This window comes from Tachyglossus aculeatus, chromosome X4 (assembly GCF_015852505.1).
Source record: "Tachyglossus aculeatus isolate mTacAcu1 chromosome X4, mTacAcu1.pri, whole genome shotgun sequence".
In the NCBI taxonomy this organism is placed as follows: Eukaryota; Metazoa; Chordata; class Mammalia; order Monotremata; family Tachyglossidae; genus Tachyglossus; species Tachyglossus aculeatus.
The window spans coordinates 5,188,203-5,215,054 of NC_052098.1; the positions used below are offsets into that span (position 1 = coordinate 5,188,203).

The 26,852-nt window shown below is 45.2% G+C and overlaps 1 long non-coding RNA gene across 1 annotated transcript in view; it reads right to left on the bottom strand.

The window, feature by feature from the left end:
* Positions 1–26,852, bottom strand: part of LOC119948148 — a 43,152-nt gene that overhangs the window by 7,586 nt on the left and 8,714 nt on the right. Inside the window, exon 2 of the long non-coding RNA XR_005456624.1 lies at positions 4,649–4,849. This is a non-coding gene — a long non-coding RNA (uncharacterized LOC119948148). The remainder of the gene's footprint in view (positions 1–4,648; positions 4,850–26,852) is intronic.

The window sequence follows — 26,852 nt, forward strand, 5'->3', positions numbered from 1 at the left end:
GGGGGGGGGAGTGACTTTGGAGAGGTCAGACCTGATGGATTTAATTTTATTAATGAAGTAGGAGGCCAGATCGTTGGGGGTGAGGGAAGGAGGAGGGGGAGGAACCGGGGGCCTGAGAAGGGAGTTGAATGTACGGAAGAGCTGACAGGGATGATAGGCATGGGTGTCAATAAGGGAGGAGAAATAGTTTTGTCTGGCAGAGGAGAGGGCTGAGTTAAGGCAGGAAAGGATAAACTTGAAGTGAACGAGGTTGGCATGGTGTTTAGACTTTCACCAGCAGCATTCGGCAGCTCGAGCATAAGAGCGAAGGAGGCGGACAGTGGCAGTGATCCAGGGCTGTGGGTTAGTGGTATGAGAGCGGTGAAGGGAAAGGGGAGCGAGTGAGTCTAGCTGAGTAGAAGGGGTAGAGTTGAGCACAGTAATCTGATCATCAAGATTGGATAGAGAGGAGAGGGAAGTGAGGTGGGGTATGAGGCGCTCAGAAAGATGGATGAGGTCAAGAGAGTGGAGATCTCTGTGAGGGAGTAATATGGATTTACAGGGGAAAGAATTGTGAGTGAGGAGGCAGGTGAGAAGATTATAATCAGAGAGAGGGATTTCAGAGTTGATGAGGGTGGACACAGTGCAGCGGTAGGAGATGATGAGGTCGAGGGTATGACCAAGTTGGTGAGTGGGTGAGGTGGGGTGGAGCAAGAGGTTGGCAGCATCAAGGAGAGATAGAAGGCGGGCGGCAGAGGAGTCATCAGGGATATCCATGTGGATGTTGAAGTCTCCGAGGATCAGAGTGGGCATGGAAAAGGAGAGAAGGAAGGTGAGGAAGGGGTCAAAATCGTTAAAGAAGTTGGAGGTGGGGCCGGGGGGGGGGGGGCGGTAGATGACGGCTACAAGAATCTGGAGGGGGTGGTAGAGGCGAATAATGTGGGCTTCAAAGGAAGGAAAGGGAAGGGGGAGGGGGGATAGTGCGAAAGCGACATTGCGGGGTGAGAAGGAAACTGACACCTCCTTTTCCGGTGAGTCTGGGGGAGTGGGAGAAGAAGAGGCCTCCACTGGAGAGAGCAGCAGAAGAGACCGTGTTGTCCGGAGACAACCATGTTTCAGTTAGGACTAGGAGGAGTAGAGAGCTGGAAAGGAATAGGTCCAGGATGAAAGGGATCTTACTTAAAATGGAGTGGGGGTTCCAGAGGCCACTCTTGGCAGTAGCTGTCGAGGGAGGGGAGGGAGGGGGAAGGGTGCGAGGGGTGGGGAGCGTTTGGATGCTGAAGACATCTGCCAATTACTGAAGGGCAAGAGAGGCAAAATTAATTGCACACATATCTATTTCACAAAAGAAATGCATCCATTTCCTCCGCAAGGTATCTTTCCACTGTTTTTCTGACAACGCCGGCCTGTATGGCTACAGTGTGTGACAATCCTTGAAGAAACAGTTTGTGTGCCTGGGGTGGTGACAGAATGGGAAGTGCTTCAGCACAAACTTCAAACATGGGGTTTTGTAAGAACACAGTCCTCACATGGCAGGAGAACTGAGTGTTTCACTATCTGAATTCCAGCACTCAACAGTGAAACTTGAGAGGGCTTAATATTCTTTATGCTTTCGTCAAAGGGGAAAGAAAGAAAAAAATGTCAAAGTAGAGAATACCAAAGCAGAGCAAGAATGTGTATTTTCTATCTCTGAAGGCATTAATAATGTTTGCTGACTTTGCTAGTTATTTTTGTGTTTCTTCTATTAAAATCTCCAACTCCCAGAACTATCTAAGGCTCAGATTGACCCATCTGTATTAGTATTTCAGAACCAAAAGCTGGCAAGAAATGTCTTCTGGGAGTAGATGTTTCTTCCATCATTTTGACCTGTTTCTTTGGAGTATATTACATGTGGCAAAGCGAAATGAGGAGAAGATTTGAGGGAGTCCTGTGTCCTCCAAACACCTTCAACTTGGGCGTGATGCAGATTTTAGAAAAGATGAACAAGGAAGTTGTCCAGGTCTTGTCTCGTCTTATGCCATCGAGTCGTTTCCGACCCATAGCGACACCACGGACACATCTCTCCCAGAACGCCCCTCTCTCCATCGGCAATCATTCTGGTAGTGGATCCCGGTACTGGCCTCGAAACTGGCCAATATCTTCATCATCATTGTTATCATCATCATCATCGATAGTATTTATCCACCACTTACTACGTGCTAAGCACTTGGAAGAATACAACAGAGTTGGCGGGAATGTTCCCTGCTAACAACGAGCTTACGGTCCAGAGGGAGAGACAGACATTAATATAAATAAGTAATTTATAATATGTAATTTAAAGATACGTACATAAGTGCTGAGCGGTTGAGGAGGGTGAACGTCAAATGTCCAAAGGTCACAGATGCAAGGGGATAGGTGACACAGAAGGGAGAGGGAGCTGGGGAAAAAAGGGTTTAATTGGGGAAAGCCTCTTGGAGGAAATGTGACCTTAATGAGGCTTGGAAGGAGGGGAGAGTAGCAGAGGAGGGAGTTCCAGCCTGGGTGTGGATGTGGAAAAAGGGTGGGTGGCGAGATAGGCAAGATTGGGGTATGATGAGTAAACTGGTGCTAGAGGAGTGAAATGTGGAGGCTGGGCTGTAGTAGGAGATCAGTGAGTGCTTTAAAGCCTATAGTAAGGGATTTCTGTTTGATGAGGAGATGGATGGGCAATCATTGGATATTCTTGAGGAGCGAGGAGATATGAACTGAACTTTTTTTTTTTTTTTGGAAAATGAATCTTGCAACAGAGTGAAGTATGGACTAGAGTGGGGAGAGACAGAAGGCAGGGAGGTCAGCAAAGGGGTTGATGCAGTAGTCAAAGTGGGATAGGATAAGTGTTTAGATCAGCACAGTAGCAGTTTGGATGGAGAGGAAAGGGCAGATTTTAGCAATGTTGTGAAGGTAGAATGGACATGATCTGGTAACAGACTCAATATGCCAGTCAAATGAGAGAGATGAGTTAAGGACAATACCAAGATTACGGGCTCGTGAGCTAGGGAGGATAGTGGTACTGTCTACAAGTGATGGGAAAAAGCAAGGGAGGACAGGATTTGGGAGGGAAGATTTGAGTTCTGTTTTTCCTTTCATCTCATCCAGATTTACTCTTTGGATCCACTGGACAAATGAATTAAACACAATCGATGAAGAGAATCACCCTAGGGTATCAAAAATAGAGGGTGATACTAGATGAAATGGCATTTTACTGGTGGTTAATGAAACTACAGTTCAGCCATTCCAGAAATGTTAATAGTTGCAGGCAACTTTAGGTCCCAGACTGATGTCTCACCATTCTCAACACTGCATCTGTCTTTGAACAATGGTGTTTTACAGGAGCTGGAAAGTTTGTAAACAGTGATCTACACAGAAAATAACAAAGTCCACAAAGGGGTGGTTTTCTGGAGCCCAAAATTTGTTGTCTCAAGATAACGGAATAAGATTTATTTAGTCTTTTACTCTGGTGGGAATGCAAAAGGTGAACTTCCCTTTTAAACAGAACTGAATAAAAGTGAAGATTTTTCTCATTTCTGACTCATTTGTCTGTGTTTAGTATTGAAAGATGTTTTTTCCCTGATGAATTTAACGAAGACATACTTATGATGTGTCAAAGAAATCTCATGTAAGATAAATTTAGATCAAGGAAGGTGAAAAGATGACCATAACCAAGATCATAATCATAATCTTAATAATTACAATATAATATTCCACTACTGCTCTCTTGCTCTCTCTCTCTCTCCCAGCCCCCCAGCAAGGCCACAGAGGCAATATTTTAGAGCACAATCATTCCTCCTTCAGTTTTGCCTTCAGCTTAGGAAGTGGTTTCAGTGACCCTTCGGCCTTATTCGATGCTGTCTCATTGCCTGGCATTTAGGATAAAGAGAGTGCATGCCTCCATCCAAGGTTGGGAGGGGTAGATTTTGTTTCACAAGATGTTTGGAGAGCTTTGGCTTGCTTGGTAGGTTTTTTTTTTTTTTGCCTTTGAGTTCTGCTGATTACAAGGGACCTACAGAAGTTAGAAAAATATTCATATTCCCCCATGCCTGGGGGTCTGAAGCAATTACAGTGGACCGAACGGAAATCAGGCAGTCTGCCTAAAAGGAATTGAATATGCTCTGCCTCTTCCTTTAGGTTTGGTTTTCATGAGAATCTGTGTTGATGGTGGAACTCTGTGTTTCCTTTGGGCAGAGGCCGAGTCTCATTAGCTGTTTCTTGGGGAGCCCTGGGACCAGAGGAAGGATGACCAGGCAATGTGGAAAATCTCTCTCTCTCTCTCTCTCTCCCTCTCTCTCTCTCTCTCTCTCTCTCTCTCTCCCTCTCCCTCTCCCTCTCCCTCTCCCTCTCCCTCTCCCTCTCCCTCTCTCTCTTTCCCTCTCCCTCTTCCTTGCTCCGTCTCTCTCTTCCTCTCTCCCCTTCCCTCTTCCCCCTTTCTTTCTTCCTCTCCTTCCCCATCTTCCTCTCTCCCTCTCTCTCCCCCTTGCTCCCTTTCCCTTTCCCTCCCTCTCATTGATCATTGATTAAATGATTGGATGTCTTAGACAGGGTTGGCGGACTACACCTACAAATGAGGGTGGGTTCATTGCAAATTTTACAGACCAAATCAAGTTTTCATTAGTTTCATCATTTTTGAAAATTATATGCGAGGCTCACTTCCTACCCTGTCTTTCTCAGCCAGTGCTCTCCTTCTGACAGTCGATGTAAGGATATCATTTGCCTTCTTTAGAGTTAATTTGCCGAACTCCGAATGGGAAGGAGAGTCTCAATGACTGGTGCGGAGATCTCCACCTTAGCCTGCAGTATTTACCTCCTCACAGCTGGATAATTTCAGGTGCTCCATCTTGTAGAGCAGTAGTAAGTGCTAGGCAAATAGAGAAAGCAAAATACCAATCAGAGACAAAAATAGTGAACTGACAAAGGCGTCATCTCTGAAACTGGGAAGAGCCAGGAAAATGTTTTCAAACCAGCCCCCCTGCCCTCACTGAAATCGGCAGCTCCTTCAACAACATAGACAAACAATGAGAGTCTAGCAAATAATAAAAATAAAAGACCTCCCTCATAATGATACCTGATATTCTTAAGCCTCCCTCCAAAGGAGGTAAAAGAGAAACAACCTGGCCTGGTGGGAAGAACACAAGACTGGGATTTAGGAGATTTGGGTTCTCATCCTGTTTCTGCCATTTGCTTACTGGTTGACCTTGGGCAAGTCCCCTAACTTTTCTCTATGGCTCAGTTTTCTCATCTGTGAATTGGGGATGAAATGTCTTTTCTATCTCTCTTTTAGACTATGAACTCCTTGTAGGACAGGGATTGTGTTTCATCTGCTCCTTGAACGAGTTGTCTACACGCGCTGCCTAGAATTCCTCAACAACAACTCTCTCCTCGACTCCCTACAGTCTGGCTTCCGTCCCCTTCATTCCACGGAAACTGCCCTCTCAAAGGTCACCAATGACCTCCTGCTTGCCAAATCCAACGGCTCATACTCTGTCCTAATCCTCCTCGACCTCTCAGCTGCCTTTGACACTGTGGACCACCCCCTTCTCCTCAACACGCTATCTGACCTTGGCTTCACAGACTCCGTCTTCTCCTGGTTCTCCTCTTATCTCTCCGGTCGTTCTTTCTCAGTCTCTTTTGCAGGCTCCTCCTCCCCCTCCCATCCTCTTACTGTGGGGGTTCCCCAAGGTTCAGTGCTTGGTCCCCTTCTGTTCTCAATCTACATGCACTCCCTTGGTGACCTCATTCGTTCCCACGGCTTCAACTATCATCTCTACGCTGATGACACCCAGATCTACATCTCTGCCCCTGCTCTCTCCCCGTCTCTCCAGGCTCGCATCTCTTCCTGCCTTCAGGACATCTCCATCTGGATGTCTGCCCGCCACCTAAAGCTCAACATGTCGAAGACTGAACTCCTTGTCTTCCCTCCCAAACCTTGTCCTCTCCCTGACTTTCCCATCTCTGTTGACGGCACTACCATCCTTCCCGTCTCACAAGCCCGCAACCTTGGTGTCATCCTCGACTCCGCTCTCTCATTCACCCCTCACATCCAAGCCGTCACCAAAACCTGCTGGTCTCAGCTCCGCAAAATTGCCAAGATCCGCCCTTTCCTCTCCATCCAAACCGCTACCCTGCTCATTCAAGCTCTCATCCTATCCCGTCTGGACTACTGCACCAGCCTTCTCTCTGATCTCCCATCCTCGTGTCTCTCTCCACTTCAATCCATACTTCATGCTGCTGCCCGGATTATCTTTGTCCAGAAACGCTCTGGGCATATTACTCCCCTCCTCAAAAATCTCCAGTGGCTACCAATCAATCTGCGCATCAGGCAGAAACTCCTCACCCTGGGCTTCAAGGCTGTCCATCACCTCGCCCCCTACTACCTCAACTCCCTTCTCTCCTTCTACAGCCTAGCCCGCACCCTCCGCTCCTCCGCCGCTAATCTCCTCACCGTACCTCGTTCTCACCTGTCCCGCCATCGACCCCCGGCCCACGTCATCCCCCGGGCCTGGAATGCCCTCCCTCTGCCCCTCCGCCATGCTAGCTCTCTTCCTCCCTTCAAGGCCCTGCTGAGAGCTCACCTCCTCCAGGAGGCCTTCCCAGACTGAGCCCCTTCCTTCCTCTCCCCCTCGTCCCCCTCTCCATCCCCCCCATTTTACCTCCTTCCCTTCCCCACAGCACCTGTATATATGTATATATGTTTGTACATATTTATTACTCTATTTATTTATTTTACTTGTACATATCTATCCTATTCATTTTATTTTGTTAGTATGTTTGGTTTTGTTCTCTGTCTCCCCCTTTTAGACTGTGAGCCCACTGTTGGGTAGGGACTGTCTCTATATGTTGCCAATTTGTACTTCCCAAGCGCTTAGTACAGTGCTCTGCACATAGTAAGCGCTCAATAAATACGATTGATGATGATGATGATGATCTGCTAATCTTAAATCTATCCCAGTGCTTAATTACAGTGCCTTAGGGACATGGATCGTGTCAACCAACTCTACTGAATTGTAGTTTCCCATGCTCTTGGTGCAATGCTCTGCATCCAGTAAATGCTCAACAAAAATACCATTAATTGACTGATGGTTTAGCTTATAGTTGAGGCTTAATAAATACCATTATCATTACTAGGTAAAAGAAACATATAGCCCATTAGCCCAGTGAACCTGAAGTCTTCACTTGTGACGTTGGACTTTCTATATCACGGTCAAATTTCTGAAACTGAACTCTGGGTTTTTAATTGGGCCCATATGCCAATTTCATTTGTAAAAGTCATTCCTCCCTGTGTCCAAGGCCATGCCTTATAAGGCAGCCATCTCCAATTAAATGGCATGAGTTGATCAGAAACTTTGAGAGCCCTCTGAGGGAAAGGCACCATGTCTAATTCCCACCAGTATATGCTCAGTACTTATTGTACTTATTGTAATTGTAAAATGGGGATTAAGACTGTGATCCCTGTGTGGGACAGGGACTGTGTCAAACCTGATCAACTTGTATCTACCCCAGTGCTTATCACAGTACTTATTGTAATTGTACTTATTTAGTGTTCATGGGCAGAACACTGTACTAAGCACTTGGGAGAGTACAATATAACAGAATTGATAGAGGCGTGCATTGCCCACAATGAGCTTACAGTCTACAGTAGGAGACAGATATTAATATAAATAAAGACATTGCAGATATGTACATAAGTGCTGTGGGACTGAGGGAAGGGTGAATAAAGAGTGCAAATCCTAGTGCAAGGGTGCCATAGAAGGGAGTGGGAGAAGAGGAAAGGAGGGCTTAGTCAAGGAAGGCCTCTTGGAGAAGATGTGCTTTTAATAAGGCTCTGAATCTGAGGAGAGTGAATAACTTGCACTTCCCAAGCACTTAGTACAGTGCTCTGCACACAGTAAGTGCTCAATAAATACGATTGAATGAATGAATGAATCTGTCAGATATGAAGAGGGAGAGAGTTCCAGGCCAGAGGCAGATGTGGGTGAGGGATTGGTGGCAAGATAGATGATATTGAGGTACAGTGAGTAGGATGGCATTAGAAGAGTGAGTTGGGCAGGCTGGATTGTAGTAGGAAATTAGTGAGGTAAGGTAGGAGGAGGACAAGGTGATTGAGTACTTTTAAACCTGAGGTAAGGAGTTTCTGTTTGATATTGAGGTAGATAGGCACCGTGGTAGCAGTGAGGATGGAGGGGAAAGGTAGATTTTAGTGATGTGAAGGTTGAGCCAACAGGATTTGGTGACAGACTGAATATGTGGGTTGAATGAAAGAGACAAGTCTAGGATAATGCCAAGGTTATGGGTTTGCGAGACAGGGAGGAAGCTGATGTTGTCTACCGTGATGAGAAAGTAAGGGGGTAGACGAGGTTTGTGTGGGAATATGAGGAATTCTCTTGTAGCCATGTTAAATTTGAGGTGTCCGTGGGACATCCAAGCAGAGATGTCCTGAAGGCAGGAGGAAATGAGGGACAGCAGAGAAGGAGAGAGATCAGGACTGGAGATGTCGATTTGGGAATCATCCTCATAGAGATACCAGTTGAAGAATGTTGGAGTAAATACAAAATAATCAGATCAGATGCAGGCTCTGTCCCCCATGGGGCTCACAGTTTAAGGGTGGAGGGGGAGTTAAAGCTTGAATAGACTTCTGGGTGCTCACAAAAACCCAAAGCACCTGGAGTAGATTTTAGAGAGCAATGAGGGAGCCTCAAAAAGTTCAGAAGTTCAGTTCAGATAAGCATGCAAAAGTTCAGATGATTATCTAAGGCTTAGCCAATGTCTGTGGTATGAAAACAAAGCTGTAAATCCCACAAGATTAGTCTTTCTGGTGAGATGCTTTTGCTATGTACCAATTTCAGTTGGACATTCCATTATATCCCTGAGCTTTAGTCCTGCATCAAACTCTGCCACGTAATGAGACACTGGGCAGATTCCTGGCTCCTTAGTGCCTCAATCTCATCTGTAAAAATGGAGGTCTTGAAGTCAAGATGCAGTGTGGCTTAGTGGCTAGAGCACGGACCTGGGAGTTAGGAGGACCTGGGTTCTAATTCCGGCTCCACCATTTGTCTGCTGTGTGATCTTGGGCAAGTCATTTCACTTCTCTGGGCCTCAGTTACCTCATCTGTAAAACGGGGATTAAGACTGTGATCCCTGTGTGGGACAGGGACTGTGTCAAACCTGATCAACTTGTATCTACCCCAGTGCTTATCACAGTGCATGGCCCATAATAATAATAATAATAATAATAATAATAATAATAATAGTGGTATATGTTAAGCACTTACTGTGTGCTAAGCACTTTTCTAAGTGCTGGGGTAGATACAAGGTAATCAGGTTGTCCCACATGGGACTCACAGTCTTAACCCCCATTTTACAGATGAGGTAACTGAAGCATAGAGAAGTTATGTAAAATGGCCAAAGTCACACAGCAGACAAGTGGCAGAGCCAGGATTAGAACCCATAACCTCTGACTCCCAAGACTGTGCTCTCGCCACTAGGCCACGCTGCTTCTCAAAGCACTTCACAAATACCATAACAAAAAAGTCCTATTTCTCATGGGGATATTGAGATGATCACCTCCAGTGTTAAGATCCTTTTAAAAAATACCCAAGCTGAGTCTCAAAAACCAGACTACCAATCTAAATGTAATGCCACCTTAATGATATTTCCTGAGCATCTACAAATGTGCAGAACGTGGCACTGGACACCTAAAAGATGTGATCCCTGCTAAAGAGGACCTTATTGTCTGCCTGGAATATAAGTGTAATGAATTAAGCAAGGTAAGAAAAGTGAAAAGAAAGGGAGAATGGAGAAAAATAACAAAACCTGGTGAATCAATCAATCACAAATAAATAGAGGAGAACAAAGGCAGTGTGGCCTGGTGGAAAGATAATAATAAAAATAATGGTATTTGTTAAGTGCTTACTATGTGCAATGCACTGTTCTAAGTGCTGGGGAGGTTACAAGGTCATCAGGTTATCCCGGGGGGGCTCACAGTTTTAATCCCATTTTACAGATGAGGTAACTGAGGCACAGAGAAGTTAAGTGACTTGCCCAAAGTCACACAGCTGACAGTTGGCAGAGCCGGGATTTGAACCCATGACCTCTGACTCCAAAGCCCAGGCTCTTTCCACTGAGCCATGCTTGGGAAATCAGTAGACCTGGGTTCTAATCCCAGCTCAACCACTTTCCTGTTGTAAATTCCTCCACTAAGTGGTAAACAGTTTGAGGGCTTAGATTGCACCTACTTGTTGTTGTATTGCACTGTACTCTACAGAGTGATTAGCCCAGTGTTCCAGAGTTCAATAAATACTACTGATTGATTGACTGATGGGCTGGGGTGCGGATACCCAGAGGGAGACAGCTGTCCCATACTATCAAGCAAGTTGGCACTGGGTGGCATCATGCTTAGCTCAGGACCCAAAGCCTCAAATGTGGCCCAGCCTTGCATGGGGCAGTGCCGAGGTGATTTTCCAAGCACATCTAAGAGTTCTATTAAGCTCTCTGGGGAGCTAAATCACTCACAGCAAATGGGCCGGGGGGGAGAGAAAAGGAGAGAAATGAGCAGGTCTTCCATGCTCTGACCTTGGGAGGTTGTGTGTAGCTATCGGGATAGGGAAGGTACATTTAGTCAATTCCTTCAGAATATTCATCCATTTTTGAATAATAATAATAATAATAATGGCATTTATTCATTCATTCAATCGTATTTATTGAGTGCTTACTGTGTGCAGAGCACTGTACTAAGCGCTTGGGAAGTACAAGTTGGCAACATATAGATATGGTCCCTACCCAACAGTGGGCTCACAGTCTAGAAGGGGGAGACAGACAACAAAGCAAAACATATTAACACAGGCCCAGAGAGGTTAAGCGACTTGCCCATGGTCACACGGCAGACAAGCGGTGGAGCCATTATTAGAACCCAGGTCCTTCTAACTTCCAGGCCAGTGCTCTATTCACTCAGCCACGCCACTTCTCAAGTCCTTGAGACAATCATTCAAGAACTGCTTACAGGCAGATGGCCACCCCGTAGAGGGACACACCCAAGAATCAATCAATCAATCAATCGTATTTATTGAGCGCTTACTATGTGCAGAGCACTGTACTAAGTGCTTGGGAAGTACAAATTGGCAACACATAGAGACAGTCCCTACCCAACAGTGGGCTCACAGTCTAAAAGGGGGAGACAGAGAACAAAACCAAACATACCAACAAAATAAAATAAATAGGATAGAAATGTACAAGTAAAATAAATAAATAAATAAATAGAGTAATAAATATGTGCAACCATATATACATATATACAGGTGCTGTGGGGAAGGGAAGGAGGTAAGATGGGGGGATGGAGAGGGGGACGAGGGGGAGAGGAAGGAAGGGGCTCAGTCTGGGAAGGCCTCCTGGAGGAGGTGAGCTCTCAGCAGGGCCTTGAAGGGAGGAAGAGAGCTAGCATGGCGGAGGGGCAGAGGGAGGGCATTCCAGGCCCGGGGGATGACGTGGGCCGGGGGTCGATGGCGGGACAGGCGAGAACGAGGTACAGTGAGGAGATTAGCGGTGGAGGAGCGGAGGGTGCGGGCTGGGCAGTAGAAGGAGAGAAGGGAGGTGAGGTAGTAGGGGGCGAGGTGATGGACAGCCTTGAAGCCCAGGGTGAGGAGTTTCTGCCTGATGCGCAGATTGATTGGTAGCCATTGGAGGTTTTTGAGGAGGGGAGTAATATGCCCAGAGCGTTTCTGGACAAAGATAATCTGGGCAGCAGCATGAAGTATGGATTGACGTGGAGAGAGACACGAGGATGGGAGATCAGAGAGAAGGCTGGTGCAGTAGTCCAGACAGGATAGGATGAGAGCTTGAATGAGCAGGGTAGCGGTTTGGATGGAGAGGAAAGGGCGGATCTTGGCAATTTTGCGGAGCTGAGACCGGCAGGTTTTGGTGACGGCTTGGATGTGAGGGGTGAATGAGAGAGCGGAGTCGAGGATGACACCAAGGTTGCGGGCTTGTGAGATGGGAAGGATGGTAGTGCCGTCAACAGAGATGGGAAAGTCAGGGAGAGGACAAGGTTTGGGAGGGAAGACAGGGAGCTCAGTCTTCGACATGTTGAGCTTTAGGTGGTGGGCAGACATCCAGATGGAGATGTCCTGAAGGCAGGAGGAAATGTGAGCCTGGAGGGAGGGGGAGAGAGCAGGGGCAGAGATGTAGATCTGGGTGTCATCAGCGTAGAGATGATCGTTGAAGCCGTGGGAGCGAATGAGGTCACCAAGGGAGTGAGTGTAGATTGAGAACAGAAGGGGACCAAGCACTGAACCTTGGGGAACCCCCACAGTAAGAGGATGGGAGGGGGAGGAGGAGCCTGCAAAAGAGACTGAGAAAGAACGACCGGAGAGATAAGAGGAGAACCAGGAGAGGACGGAGTCTGTGAAGCCAAGGTCAGATAGCGTGTTGAGGAGAAGGGGGTGGTCCACAGTGTCAAAGGCAGCTGAGAGGTCGAGGAGGATACAAGAATACAGGCTTCACAGATCCAACTAGCTATTTTATGGGCTGTAGGGAAATCTAAAACAAAAAAGCCACAGAAGTGATGTATCAGCCTGCATCACAGAAGTCATATAATAATAATAATAATGGCATTTATTAAGCACTTACTATGTGCAAAGCACTGTTCTAAGTGCTGGGGAGGTTACAAGGTGATCAGGTTGTCCCACGGGGGGCTCAGAGTCTTAATCCCCATTTTACAGATGAGGTAACTGAGGCACAGAGAAGTGAAGTGACTTGTCCAAAGTCACACAGCTGACAATTGGAGGAGCAAGGATTAGAAACTATGACCTCTGACTCCAAAGCCCATGCTCTTTCCATTAAGCCACACTGCTTCTTTTGAATCCAGCATAGCCCAGTGCTTAGAACAGTGCTTGGCACATAGTAAGCACTTAACAAATACCATCATTATTATTATTATTATTGTGGGATTTTTCAATGGTATTTGTTAAGCGCTTACTATGTGCCAGACATTGGGATAGATACAAGCTTATCAGGTTGGAAACAGCCCATGTCTCATGTGGGGCTCACCGTCTTAATCCCCATTTTACAGATGAGGTAATAGTCACAGAGAAGTTAAATGACTTGTTCGAGGTCACCCAGCAGACATGTGGAAGACCCGGGACTAGAACCCAGGTCCTCTAACGTCCAGACCCATACTTTTATCACTAGGCCATGATGCTCTTCATGTTCTCAGGCTGTCTGAAACATTTCCAACAAGGCCTACCTCACAGTCAAAAAACATTTTAGGTTTGAGGAAAAGCTGTCTCAAGATGACTAGGATGATACAAGAGACATAGAGACTAGCCATAATCATAATTGTGGTAATAATGATTATTACAATAATAGTTGGGGTAATAATTGTTAAACACTAAGTGACTAGCCTTGTGATAAATGCTGGGGGACATAAAATCCGATCAGACACATTCCTTGTCTGACATGAGCCTCACAGTCTAAAGGAGAGTGGGAACAGACATCTAATCCCCATTTTTCAGATGAGGAAACAGGCACAGAGAGGTTAACTGACTTGCCCAAGGTCCCACAGCAGGCAAGTGGCAGAGTCTACATTAGAATCAAGGTCTCCTGGCTCCCAGGCCAGTGCTCTTTCCACCAGACAACACTGCCTCTCAGTCTGAACTCTTAAGAAGAAACCCACTGCTTTGTTTTGTTTTTAAGAGTAGGGAATGTACAACATGTTATTCTTTCATTCAGTAGTACATAATGAGTGCCTACTCTGTGCAGAGCCTTGTACTAGGTATTTGGGAAAATACAATAAAAGTAAAAAATGCAGTCCCTGGCCTCAGGGAGCTTCCAAGATAATCAGAGAGACAGACAGACATAAATTGTATACCTATAACCCAGGCCAGAACAGCCTAGAACCTATTCCTTCTTACACCATGCTTATTGGATGCCAAATTCTTTTATAGACACGAATTTGTTATGTCATGGGCAGAGAACATGTCTGCTAAGAGAAGCAGTGTGGCTTAGTGGCAAGAGCCCGGGCTTGAGAGTCAGAGGTCATGGGTTCTAATCCTGGCTCCACCACTTATCTGCTGTGTGACTTTGGGCAAGTCACTTCATTTCTCTGGGCCTCAGTTCCCTCATCTGTAAAATGGGGATTAAGATTGTGAGCCCCACATGGGACAACCTGATCACCTTGTATCCCCCCAGAGCTTAGAACAGTGCTTTGCACATAGTAAGCACTTAATAAATGCCATCATTATTATGATTATTAATTCTGTTATATATACAGCCTACAATCTACTCACTGAACCTTGATCTCATCTGTCTCCCACTGACCTCTCGCCCACATCCTGCCTCTGGCCTGGAATACCCTCCCTCTTCATATCTGACAATTACTCTCCCCACCTTCAAAGTCTTATTGAAGGCACATTTCCTCCAATAGGCCTTCCCTGACTAAGCCCTTCATTTCCTCTTTTCCCACTTCCTTCTACCTTGCCCTGACTTCCTCCTTTTACTTACCAGCCCATTAACCCCACAGAACTTATTAACAGGTCTGTAATTTATTTATTCATATTAATGTCTGTCTCCCACTCTAGACTGTAAACTCACTGTGGGCAGGAAATGCGTCTATTGTTATATTGTAATAATAATAATAATAATGGTATTTGTTAAGCGCTTACTATGTGCCAAGCACTGTTCTAAACACTGGGGTAGATACAAGGTAATCAGGTTGTCCCACGTGGGGCTCACAGTCTTCATCCCCATTTTACAGATGAGGGAACTGAGGCCTAGAGAAGTTAAGTGACTTGCCCAAGGTCACACAGCAGACAAGTGGCTGAGCGGAATTAGAACCCATGACCTCTGACTCCCAAGCCCGGGCTCTTTCCACTAAGCCACGGTGTACTCTCCCAACCACTTAGTACAGTGCTCTGCACACAGAAGGCACTCAATAAATATGATTGATTGATATTGTACTCTCCCAAGCACTTAACTTCAGTGCTCTGCACCTAGTAAGCACTCAATAAATACCATTGATTGATTGATTACTACCAGTGTTTGTCAAACAGACATCAGACAGAAATTCTCTAAGGGATTCCCCGAACACTTTGATAACGTTATCCCAAAACTCCATTTAGGGAGCAATAATAATAATAATGGCATTTGTTAAGTGCTTACTATGTGCAAAGCACTGTTCTAAGTGCTTGGGAGGCTACAAGGTGATCAGGTTGTCCCACGGGGAGCTCAGAGTCAATCTCCATTTTACAGATGAGGTAACTGAGGCACAGAGAAGTTAAGCGACTTGCCCAAAGTCACACAGCTGACAATTGGCAGAGCTGGGATTTGAACCCATGACCACTGACTCCAAAGCCTGTGCTCTTTCAATGACATGGGCTTCTCATTCCAAGGCCCTGCAATCATCACCTCTCTGCTTCCAGGTTACTCAGAAAAGGTTGCTGCATTAGGAATTTCAATGCTACCTAATGAGGGTTGTTCCAGTGATAGGATAAATTGTCCATCCCCCACTGTATACAGAAGCTATGATTACACTGTACCAGGCAGCCAATTTTCCCTTTTATATGTGACTGTTGTGACTTCACTTTTTTCAAAGCAGCACTTGGGTAGTGATTATCGCTAATAATTGTTTTGATTCCCAGGCATTTTTATTAGTCCCCAATAATGGAAGGTTCAGGATTCAGATAAATGCTAATACCTCCCAGCCCTTCCTGGCCATTCCCCACCACCACCCCTTTGAACTCCCACAGCCTGGCAAACACCTTCATGTTGGGTAGCACATTAGAATCTCAAGATGTTTTTTTTTCCACAGACATAATCATTGGCTGTTTTGTGTTTTTCCGAGGATGCACAGGGATTCATTCCACTGTGTCTACTTCACCAAAATGCAACAGAGTTAATTAAAAAATCCCAAATGAACTTTTATTTAAGGACATTCCCAGATCAGCTGAAGAGATTAGAAAGCCTGTAAAAATAGAGAGGCAATCCAGGCAATACAGAAAAATGTGTCATTTTGGAAATTGCCAAAAGGGCCAATTTATGATCAATTTCCTGTCATTTTGTTGTTTTCTACCATTTTGTGAGATTGTGCCCAGGATTCTACAGATTTACCTTTATTCCTATGCCATGTGAAAACACAACAATGATTTATACAATTAAAATGAAAAGGAGATTTGCAGGGTGTTTTGTTTTTTCCCTTGGGGCAGAGGGATCACATCTCTAGGAAAAAATGGATCTGACTCCTCATACCCATTGGAAGGGAGAAAAAGTCACGCAAGAGAAGCAAGGATAGCAGACAGCAAAAAAGAGTGCAAGTGAGCATGGCCTAGTGGAAAGAGCATGGGCCTGGGAGTCACACGACATGGGTTCTAATCCCGGCTCTGCCTCTTGTCTCCTGTGACTTTGGGCAAGTCACTACACTTCTCTGGGCCTCAGTGACCTGATCTGTATAATGGGAATTAAGACTGTGAGCCCCATGTGGGACAGGGACTGTGTCCAACCCAATTATCTTGTATCTACCCCAGGACTTAGCACATAGTAAGCACCTAACAAATACCATTATTATCATTGAGAGGTCAGTGGCAAATACACAGGCAAGGGAGATAACCAAACCCAAGAAGGATCAAGAGCACACCTGGCAATAGTCACCCTCACAGCCAATCAGCAGCCATTGCCTGCCACAGCCAATCAGCAGCCAGTCCCTGCCACAACCAATCAGCAGCCACTCTGAGGGCATCAAATGAGGCAGTTGATGGCAGTTAAAACCCTGAGGAGAGAAAGACTCTTCATTCTGTTCCAGGTTCTCTCACTCTGAGCGAGTGCTCAGCTTCATGCAGCTTTTGCCATCTTTTTAAATCCAACTTTTCAAGTTTTCTGGCCATCTTGTGGATGGCAGTGTTTAGAGAACCCACACAGTTCCTCTAAGCACAACCCCTTGCTCGTGTCATCAGGTCAGACTGAAGGAAGAAGAAACCATGCCTGTTTTGATTTCTTAAAAAAAATCAGGGAATAGCTCTTATTAAAGCTCTCCACATCTCGAAAACTCTTAGCACAGAGCTCTGAACACAGTAGCTAGCCAGTAATTACCATCGATTGATTACCTCATCAGGTCATATTCAAGATTCAGCCCAAAAGGGAGAGAAGAAACACTGCCCATATTGATTTGTTAGGAGGCAGGGAATGTCTCCTTACTAAAGCTTTTGACTGCTCAGAAACACATAGCACAAGGCTCTGAACACAGTAGTGAGCCAGTAATTGCCATCGATTGTTTGGTACAGATGAGGGAGGAGAAGGACAGAGGCCATGAACAAACTAGCCCCTGGCTTGTCTACTTCAGAAATTCTCAAGGATGGCAGGGTTAAAAATGATCTCAACAAATTAGCTTGGTGTCCTCTTCACAGTGAATGAAGCTATCTTTGGACCTAACTAAGGTTTAGTTTGAGACAGTTGTTTTCAGATCTATCCACCTTAATGTCCGTTCTGGTCAGGCTGTCCTCGACTTAAGATGTTTGGAGTTGAGATAAACAGCACTTGTGAGGTTTTGAAATTTACAGTTTCAGTTTAACGACACATTCGTTTGGGTTTTAGGACACAAGGCCTCCTTTCGGTCACTAGCTCCGGGGGGGCCGGGAAGCTGCAGGGAAATATGGAAAAAATTTGAAAACCTGCAATAGTGAGAGAGGAAGGAAAATTTCAAAAAGGGGCCAGGGAACAGAGTGGAAGATGATGACACTTAACATAACCCTACAAGATTTCTTCAGCAGCCCTAACTGTACGCTGCTGGGAGACAAAAGTGGGCAAAAAAGAAACTTGGTATTCACCTATCAAGAAAGGTGAATCATTTTGAAGGGAGACTTTGGGCAAGTCTGAGTTGGGGAGGCAGAATTGATATTCATGTCAGGTGCTGCTACTACTAAGTACTTTATAGTTATTTCCACCACAGTTAGTGCTACTGTCCATTATTACTTCCATGGCTATCACTACTGTTGCTATTACCTCTATGGCTACAGCTACTGTTGTTATTACTACTCCTGCTCCTTACTACTACTGTTGTTATTAGTGCTGCTACTATGATTCTCCCCTCTAGACTATAAGCTCCTTGTGAGGAGGGAGGCATCATGCCTACCAACTAGGTTATATTCTACTCTCTCAAGTGCTTAATCGATCAATCCATCAAATGCATTTATTGAGTGCCAACTGTAGTACAGAGCTTTGCATAAAGTAAGCACTCAATAAATAGTATTGATTGGTGCTTCATCAAACTATTCTCCAGAGCGATCCAGATTGACTCCTTGGGAGGGGATAAGGGAAAGAGATGGAGAGGCGGGAACTGAGTTTCATGAGGGGTATGTGAAGGAAATTGCAGGAGTCCACTTGCTATATGAGGTAGAAAAGCACACTCCAGAGTCTTGCAGCTGCTTTACACCAGCCCATCTCATCAGAATTCAGAGCCCTAACAGTGAAATAAATATAAGCATTGCTGCATTTAAGAACAGACATTGCTAAGGTTGATGCACTCAGTTTTAATGTTTCTGACTACAGTTTTTATCTGCCTCACCTAAGTTGAAAAAATTTAGGGAGAATTCCTGCGAGGGAAAACACTTAGTAGTCATCGTTAGGACTTTCTCATGCAGGTTTTCCAATCACAATATCCCCTAGCCGAGTGGGGAAATGTTGTCCACCCTATTTCTTAGATATAGAAACTGATGTGCAGGTGCCTGGAACAAGCCGCCGGCTGCCTAAACAATCTCAATGTCTAAATTAGCTCCCCAAAACATGGGCATTCCTACTTAAACCTAGCTACTTTCCTTTTGATATTGGGAGGTAGCTTAAAACCTCCCCACTGCGAAAGGATGAGTGGAGTGGCCTCTTACTTTAAAAGACTGCAAAGGTGATTGTAAAAATGCAGCTGCATTTACACTCTAAGACAAATTCCACTCAGATGCCTGACCCAGGAACAGTACATTTTGCTGAGGATGAAGAACGAATGCAGTGTGTGAACAAACGAGGGTGTGATCTCTGCTTCTTTCTGATGCCGTTAATCGTGGGACCTTTCAGGCGCACTGGGGAAGCTGAGGAAACTAGCAAGAGTTTTTCTGCCCTGCCTGTCCTCAGTTGGAGACTGAGTCTCAGTTGAGACTCTTTCACCAATTCTACTGAGCCTGCATATCTGTTCTCTCTGCTGTGTGTGGCTTTTGGGGATCTTTGAGATTCACATATTTGGTATCCATCAAATCTCAGTTTCCATTGTTCCAGGGGTGACCCACAGATTCCTGTGTTTTAAAAGGGATTTGCCATGTCTGTGCCTTTCTCCCTCATCACCCTGCCTTACCATATGCATAGTAACACTGCCTCAGAGTAAAACTGGTTGAGACAAAGAACAGTTGTCTTCTGGAGAACTCATTGATTTCAGGCTACATGCAATGGTCTTCTGAACAATATTCATTGGTCTTCTGGCTCTTAAGATGACTCTCAAGACTCTTGCTTCATTATGATGAGTTGTAGCATTGCTTAGAGTACTTAGGAAGATTCACGAGAAGAAGAAAGTATTTTTCAAAAACTCTGACAACCATGAAACTAGTTGAGTGACCACAAAAAAACAGTATGGAAATAATGTAATCCATTGCTTTGGAGATTGCTGTGTTTTGTTCTCTGTCTCCCCCTTCTAGACTGTGAGCCCACTGTTGGGTAGGGACTGTCTCTATATGTTGCCAACTTGTACTTCCCAAGCGCTTAGTACAGTGCTCTGCACACAGTAAGCGCTCAATAAATATGACTGATTGGAGATTGCAGCAAGCTGTTGCTGCACCACATCTAAGTCTGAATGCTCTGAAAATTCAAAGTATTAAAATGGGAATATAGATCAGGGTATTTGGGCTGCTTGGAAAGCCAGACATAAATATATTCCTCCTCCAGAAGGTGTTCCTTGATTGAGCCTGCTACATTCCCAGTCATGCCATCTCATCAGCCAATTTAGCACTCATGAGGACACCTCTATGTGCTCAATCAATGCTGCTGACACTAATCCTGGCACACTGCAAACCAAAGCAGAGATGAACAAACTGGGTTAAGAAATGCAAGTCTTTCCCATTGAGTACATCTGTCTCCAACCCACTGAATATCCAGGCCTGCCAAAATGACTCATTTTTATGAACAGACTGTGGACAACATAGTGGAGGCAATGATTACTCTATATCTACCCCAGTGCTTAGAACAGTGCTTGGCATATAGTAAGCACTTAACAAATACCACAACTATAATGCATCATATGGATATACCAGAAAAGGGATTTGGGATGTAAAGGTCCCAAATACGTTAAAGTTGATAGTAACATTCCACAGAAAATATCACTGTGACAATGCTGACTGCTTTCAAACATAGCAGGTGGTGGGAAAACCAAGTTGACTAAGCAGAGTACAAAAGTGAAGGCCTTGAGTGGTTTTTTATTTTAGCATAGGCAAAATGTGATTTCCATTCAGAAAAGAGAGCGATTTGACTCTCATTCCTTTATTTAAACTAACAATTAGTAGAATTGTTTGTGACTGCACTACACTGCCAGCTTCTTAGTTCAATTTTCATAGTAGACCCTTGGACCTAAGGAGAGAATGTCTCCGCTTTGAAAAATTAGTTTGAATCTCTCAGCCTGATTAGTTCTATAAGGAACCATTTGTACTTGTCTTTATTTTTTGAGTTGTTATATATTTGTATTGTCAAAAACTCTTGTGCAAAGCCGAATGTAATGAAAAAGTCCCCCCCCCAAAAAAAATAAAAACTCTAAAATCTTTTTGACAGTGCATTATTACGTTTTTAAAATTGCTTCATGAACCGCTCTAGAGAGTAACAGAATGAATAGAAATTAGCCACTGTTCACTTTCTTCTCAAAATGATCTGGTCATTATTACCATTTTATCTGCTAGGGTTTTCTGATAGTTGACAAGATACTTCTTTTTTGCCTGATCAATACTGTACCCACATCAGTTGGAAACTCAGATTCTTACTGACCGTGAGCTCAACATAGGAAGGTTTGCAAATGTGTTGGTATCTCAAAAGGTGATAGCTCAGCCAAGGATCTAGAAATCAAACTTCCTGGAAAGAATTTGGTTAAAACTTGATTAAAACAGCCTATCAAGGCTGGAAGGGAGACTGTGAACTTTTGGACACTGTTACATTAGCTGGGGGATTCGTCAGTAAAACAGGGGCTAGGAAAATGGTAAAATGAAAAGACAAACTAGCTTCTCTAATTATAGCAGATTTGTGGGCTGAAGAAATTGATCAACCCCACAGATATCTCATTTCCTGCTGGATGTTGGTGATGTTTGGGTGGAAATGGGAAGTTTGCAGAGGAATAGAGAGTGATGACCAAGATGTGGGAAACATGGAATATGGGGAGAAGGAAAAGGAGGATATGAGATCTAAATCAAGGGAATCCCAGTCAAGAGGAAGAAACGAAGCAGCGTGGCTCAGTGGAAAGAGCACGGAATTGGGAGTCAGAGGTCATGGATTCAAATCGTGGCTTCGCCAATTGTCAGCTTTGGGCAAGTCGCTTCACATCTCTGGTCCTGTTCCCTCATCTGTAAAATGGGGATTAAGACTGTGAGCCCCACGTGAGACAACCTGATCACCTTGTATCCTCCCCAGAGCTTAGAACAGTGCTTTGCACATAGTAAGCACTTAACAAATGCCATCATTATTATTATTATTAGTGGAAAGATACTGGGGCTGGGTGTCAGAGGAACAGGGTTATAATCCCAGGTCTGCCAGTTGTCTGATGTACGACCTTTGGGAAGGCATTTTACTTTATGCCTCTTTTAACTTTCTGTGTTAACTATGAGTCCTATGTGGGACAGGGAATATGTCCAACCCTATTATCTTGAATTTACCCAGCACTTAGTTCAGTTCCAGGATCATAGTAATCATACATTGGTTACCATGAAAAAAACCCCAAACCCTTCCTGCATAGATTTCATACAATTATTCTCTGTACCATATCTGATTTATGGTATGGAAACTGAGGAATAACTCCTGGTGGGCTTTGTCCATTCACCCATGACATACTTCTTGTCTCTACTCAGGCCTCACCAATGCACCTTTAACATTAATGGGCAATGGAAGGTCAAGGATCACCTATAGCCAGGTGGGTCAGAAGCCTGCTGATTTTATACGCAGTTTTACTGATCCATCCACCCCTGTTTCTAGAATCAGGTTGGGGGTGACAACAGGGCTCAGTTAGGATTGTTTGGTTGGGCTCTTTCTACAAGTCACTTTGGACTTGGGATGCTGATCCCCACTTTTGGTGCACTCAGAGAACCTCAAATCTGCTACTAGACGATGATGCTGATGGGGGCTGAAACAGGTGTTTGGAGTAGCTTAGAAAAAGATGACAAAAATGGGGATACCCTGGATTATGGGAGGAAGGGAAAGTGGGCTACCATGTGTGACTCAAAGGGGTGTCAGTCAGCTGTTGAGGTGTTCGACACTCAAGTCGCATGAAATGGACCAATTGCATGGCAAAAGCGGTATTCTCCCATTGTCCCAAACGTTCACATCGAGGGCCTTCTTGAAATTCCCAGGGCTGATTGTGGAACAGGGAAAGACGAAGAGCCTTCCTGAATAGCTTTTAGCCCATTCTCCTTCTGCTCCATGTCTGGTTTGTCCTCTCTTCCCGGACATACTTCTGGTCTCTAGTCAGACCTCAACAATGCACCTCTGACTTTCATGGGCAATGGAAGTTCAAGTAACCCCAGTAGCCTGGGGAGTCAGAAACCACATGCTTATATGATCAGTTTGCCTGATTAAGACACCTCTATTTCCATGTTTCATACTGGAGTGGAAAGCTCTGCTCAATTTGTATTGTTTAGTTAGGCTCTGACGACAGTGACTTTGGACTTGCGGACCAGTTCCCCAATATTAGTGCAACCCAACCTCTCATCTGCTGCTAGATGATGCTGCTGACGGGGGTTGAAACAGGTGTTTAGAGCACCTTAGAAAAAGATGACAAAAACGGGGTTACCCTGGTTTATGGGAGGAAGAGAAAGTGGGCTACAATGTGTGACTCAAAAGGGTGCCATTCAGCTGTCCAGCTGTTCGACACCCAAGTAGCATAAAAGGGACCAATCGTAAGAAAAAATTGGCATTCTCCCACTGTCCCAAACGTTCACATCGAGGGCCTTCATGAAATTCCCAGTGCTAATTATGGAACAGAGAAAGAAGAAGAGCCTTCCTGAATAGTTTTTCGCCCATTCTCCCTCTGCTCCATATCTTTTTTGTCCTCTCTCCCTGGACATACTTCTGGTCTCTACTCAGACCTCAACAATGCACCTTTGACTTTCATTGGCAGTGGAAGTTCAAGTAAACCCAATAGCCTGGGGAGTCAGAAACAACTTGCCTATATGATCCTTTTTCCTGAATAAGCCACCTCTATTTCCAGGTTTCACACTGGAGCGCAAAGCTCTGCTCAATTAGTATTGTTTGGTAGGGCTCTGACGACAGTGACTTTGGACTTGGGGAGCAGATCCCCAGCATTAATGCCACCCAACCTCTCATCTGCTGCTAGATGATGATGCCGACGGGGTCTAAAACTGGTGTTCGTAGTCGCCTAGAAAGAGATGACAGAGATGGGGCTACCGTGGTTTATGGGAGGAAGGGAAAGCGGGCTATAATGTGTGACTCGAAAGAAACCCAGTCAGCGCTCGAGGTGTTTGACACCCTCGTCTTATGAAAGAGAACAGATGAATGGCAAAATTGTCACTCTCCCACTATCCCAAACATTCACATCAAGGGCCTTCTTGAAATTCCCAGTGCTGATTGTGGAACAGGGAAAGAAGAAGAGCCTTCCTGAATAGTTTTTAGCCCATTCTCCTTCTGCTCCATTTCTGTTTTATTCACTCTCCCTGGGCATACTTCTGGTCTCTAGTAAGACCTCAACAATGCATCTTTGACTTTCATCGGCAATGGAAGTTCAAGTAGCCCCAGTAGCCTGAGTACTCAGAAGCTACCTGCCTTTATGATCCATTTTCCTGATTAAGCTACCTCTATTTCCTGGCTTCACACTGGAGGGGAAAGCTGGGCTCAATTAGGATTGTTTGGTTGGGCTCTGTCGACAGTGACTTTGGTCTTGGGGAGCAGATCCCGACATCAGTGCAACACAACAACTCATCTGCTGCTAGATGATGATGCTGATGGTGGGGGGAATGGGTGTTTGGAGCAGCTTGGGAAAAAATGAAAAAATGGGGTTACTCTGGTTTATGGGAGGAAGGGAAAGTGGGCTACAGGGTCTGACTCGAAAGGGTCCCAGTCAGCTGTCGAGGTGTTTGTCACCCAGGTCTCATGAAAGGTACCAACTGTATGGCAAAAATGGCATTCTCCCACTGTCAAAAATGTTCACATCGAGGGCCTTCTAGAAATTCCCAGCACTGATTGTGAAACAGGGATAGAAGAAGAGCCTTCCTGAATAGCTTTTCGCCCATTCTCCTTCTCCTCCTTGTCTGGTTTGTCCTCTCTCCCCGGACATACTTCTGGTCTCTAGTCAGACCTCAACACTGCACCTTTGACTTTCATGGGCAATGGAAGTTCAAGTAAGCCCAGTAGCTTGGGGAGTCAGAAGCTACATGCTTATATGATCAGTTTGCCTGATTAAGACACCTCGATTTCCATGTTTCACTTAGGAGTGGAAAGCTCTGCTCAATTAGTATTGTTTGGTTGGACTCTGATGACAGTGACTTTAGACTTGTGGTCCAGTTCCCCAGTATTAGTGCAACCCACCCTCTCATGTGCTGCTAGAGGATGATGATGATGATGGGGACTGAAACAGGTGTTTGGAGCCGCTTAGAAAAAGATGACAAAATGAGGTCACTCTGGTTTATGGGAGGAAGAGAACGTGGGCTACAGTGTCTCACTCGAGAGGGTCCCAGTCATCTGTAGAGGTGGTTGTCACCTAGGGCTCATGCAAGATACCAATTGTATGGCAAAAATGGCATTCTCCCGCTATCCCAAACATTCACATCAAGGGCCTTCTTGAAATTCCCAGTGCTGATTGTGGAACAGGGAAAGAAGAAGAGCCTTCCTGAATAGTTTTTAGCCCATTCTCCTTCTGCTCCATTTCTGTTTTGTTCACTCTCCCTGGACATACTTCTGGTCTCTAGTCGGACCTCAACAATGCATCTTTGACTTTCATCGGCAATGTAAGTTCAAGTAACCCCAGTAGCCTGAGTACTCAGAAGCTACCTACCTTTATGATCCTTTTTCCTGATTAAGCTACCTCTATTTCCTGGCTTCACACTGGAGGGGAAAGCTGGGCTCAATTAGGATTGTTTGGTTGGGTTCTGTCAACAGTGACTTTGGACTTGGGAGCAGATCCCGACATCAGTGCAACCCAACCACTCATCTGCTGCTAGATGATGATGCCAATGGTGGGGGGAATGGGTGTTTGGAGCAGCCTGGGAAAAAATGACAAAAATGTGGTTACTCTGGTTTATGGGAGGAAGGGAAAGTGGGCTACAGGGTCTGACTCGAAAGGGTCCCTGTCAGCTGTCGAGGTGTTTGTCACCCAGGTCTCATGAAAGGTACCAATTGTATGGCAAAAATGGCATTCTCCCACTGTCCCAAATATTCACATCGAGGGCCTTCTAGAAATTCCCAGTGCTGATTGTGGAACAGGGAGAGAAGAAGAGCCTTCCTAAATAGCTTTTCGCCCATTCTCCTTCTCCTCCTTGTCTGGTTTGTCCTCTCTCCCCAGACATACTTCTGGTCTCTAGTCAGACCTCAACACTGCACCTTTGACTTTCATGGGCAATGGAAGTTCAAGTAAGCCCAGTAGCCTGGGGAGTCAGAAGCTACATGCTTACATGATCAGTTTGCTGATTAAGACACCTCTATTTCCATGTTTCACTTAGGAGTGGAAAGCTCTGCTCAATTAGTATTGTTTGGTTGGACTCTGATGACAGTGACTTTAGACTTGTGGTCCAGTTCCCCAGTATTAGTGCAACCCACCCTCTCATGTGCTGCTAGAGGATGATGATGATGGGGACTGAAACAGGTGTTTGGAGCAGCTTAGAAAAAGATGACAAAATGGGGTCACTCTGGTTTATGGGAGGAAGAGAACGTGGGCTACAGTGTCTCACTCGAAAGGGTCCCAGTCATCTGTAGAGGTGGTTGTCACCTAGGGCTCATGCAAGATACCAATTGTATGGCAAAAATGGCATTCTCCCGCTATCCCAAACATTCACATCAAGGGCCTTCTTGAAATTCCCAGTGCTGATTGTGGAACAGGGAAAGAAGAAGAGCCTTCCTGAATAGTTTTTAGCCCATTCTCCTTCTGCTCCATTTCTGTTTTGTTCACTCTCCCTGGACATACTTCTGGTCTCTAGTCGGACCTCAACAATGCATCTTTGACTTTCATCGGCAATGTAAGTTCAAGTAACCCCAGTAGCCTGAGTACTCAGAAGCTACCTACCTTTATGATCCTTTTTCCTGATTAAGCTACCTCTATTTCCTGGCTTCACACTGGAGGGGAAAGCTGGGCTCAATTAGGATTGTTTGGTTGGGCTCTGTCGACAGTGACTTTGGACTTGGGGAGCAGATCCCGACATCAGTGCAACCCAACCACTCATCTACTGCTAGATGATGATGCTGATGGTGGGGGGGATGGGTGTTTGGAGCAGCCTGGGAAAAAATGACAAAAATGGGGTTACTCTGGTTTATGGCAGGAAGGGAAAGTGGGCTACAGGGTCTGACTCGAAAGGGTCCCGGTCAGCTGTCGAGGTGTTTGTCACCCAGGTCTCATGAAAGATACCAATTGTATGGCAAAAATGGCATTCTCCCACTGTCCCAAATGTTCACATCGAGGTCCTTCTAGAAATTCCCAGTGCTGATCGTGGAAT